At 40.9% G+C, this 2008-nt stretch overlaps 1 non-coding gene across 1 annotated transcript; it reads right to left on the reverse strand.

The window, feature by feature from the left end:
• Positions 1-1248: 1248 nt before the first annotated feature.
• LOC125499239 (small nucleolar RNA R71) lies at positions 1249-1355 on the reverse strand. The gene has a single exon (XR_007275954.1). It is a non-coding gene; the product is annotated as a small nucleolar RNA R71 (small nucleolar RNA).
• Positions 1356-2008: the final 653 nt, after the last annotated feature.

Consider the following 2008-nt stretch of genomic DNA (forward strand, 5'->3'; position numbering starts at 1 on the left):
TTAGGATTGTGGGGATCTATATATGCAATGAGGGATTGGTAGATTAGTTTGATTGCCTTGTATTTCAATTGTTTCCTATGGTTGAATCTTCATGCTAGATTTATAAGTTAGGCCTGATTTATATTTCTATTGTTGCAATACTGAATCTGCTTCGAGAGGAAAGATACCGTATATGCTTTTAATTATTAGGCAAAGTGACCCTTGACCATGCGAGAGCGGCTGGATGATCTTTGAGGGAGGTAATGTTCGAGAGAAATTACACGTGCCCTACACAATTTGACTTATTAGGTGGTTATTATTCGTCCCTGATTTCCCGAATTGTATGCACATTGATCCATGATTCTAGTGCTTTATTAATCGATTTATACCTTCTTATTTAGTTATGTAATTTGCTTAGTTTAGTAACACAACTCTATTCATCTGATTTTGTTAGTGTAATATTAGAGTTCAGATATAATAATATAACTTTCTCCCTGTGGATTCGATCTTGACATCCCTGACTACTAGTTAGTGTACCTTAGGTTATTTTTGATTAGGTGATACGACTTTAGCCAATCAAGGTTTGGCGCCATTGCCGGGGAGACAGTTTATTTTTATTTTGTCTTAATTATATTATTAAACTAACCTCTACTCTGAAGAACACGTGTTCTTTGGAGCATCGCACGTTTGTTTTAGTGTTTTTGGTGTATGAGCAGGAAATTTAAATCCCCAAATCTCATCCCGTTCGATCCGGAGATTGAAAAGACTGCTCGTAGACTCAGAAAGAAAACTAAGCAAGCAAAGCTGTCTGCAGGGACACCCTCCCAAAATACACCTTCTTCACCATCTTCCTCGCACCAAGAATTCCCCACCTCACCTATTACTCTCAACATGGGTGAGAATGTTATACGAACCTTCAGAGATTACGCACAACCATCTCCTGATAATGTGCGTACTGGGATACGGATGCCCACTATCGTCGCTACGAATTTTGAGATCAAGTCTCGTGTCCTGAATATGGTTTAGAATAATCAATTCGCTGGGTTACCATCTGAAGGCCCAAATCAGCACCTGCAGAGGTTCTTACAATGTTGTGCTACTCAGAAACAAACTGGTATTACTCCTGATGAGATGAAACTCCTCCTATTTGGCTTCTCTATGCGCGATAAAGCTCTATTCTGGTATAATAAGCTGCCTTCCACCATCACCACCTGGTCAGATTTTTTCAAGATTTTTCTTATTAAGTGGTACCCTTACCAAGAGACTGCGGGTATGAGACATGCCATAGTTACTTTCACCCAAGATCCTGGTGAGTCTTTATATGAATCTTGGGAGCGGTTCAAGGATCTGCAGCGTCTCTGTCCTGATCATGGTTTGGACCAGTGGTATTTGTGTCAGATTTTCTACACTAGAGTTGATGCAGATACACGACGGGTAATTGCTGGAGCATCCGATGGGTTCTTCATGGATAAAGCAATTGAGGAAGGGTATGAACTTTTGGGGAAACTAGCCTCTAATCAAGCACCTATTATTCGTTCCTCTATGAAAAGGGAGGTAAACATGATGTTGAAGCCATTTCCTTACTATTTGGGCAACTAGCTACTCTAACTCAAAAGATTGATTCCTTGAAGTTAGGTAATGACTCCTCCCACATGAGTGTTAACACAATGGCTAGTGCTTCCAACTATAATGTTCACCTTTCTGATGCTTGTGGGATACCTTGGCACAACTCTCAAGAGTGTCTTGCGCTCCTATCCTCTACTGTAGGGGATAACTGTGATGCAGTTAATGCTTTTCAATCACAACCTAGGAACCAGTTCAACCCATATTCCAACACCTATAATCCCGGGTTAAGACGACATCCCAACCTTTCATATAGGAGTACTAATGTGTTGAACCCTCCGCCTCAACAACCATATGTGCCTCAACAATAGGGTCAACAATATCAACCTTCACAACAAGCTCCAACTGGCTTTCAGAGAAATCAAGTACCTCAACAACCTGCTCCTACTGCCGACCCAGCCATGAC

This window comes from Beta vulgaris, chromosome 6 (genome assembly GCF_026745355.1).
Source record: "Beta vulgaris subsp. vulgaris cultivar EL10 chromosome 6, EL10.2, whole genome shotgun sequence".
NCBI lineage: Eukaryota > Viridiplantae > Streptophyta > Magnoliopsida > Caryophyllales > Amaranthaceae > Beta > Beta vulgaris.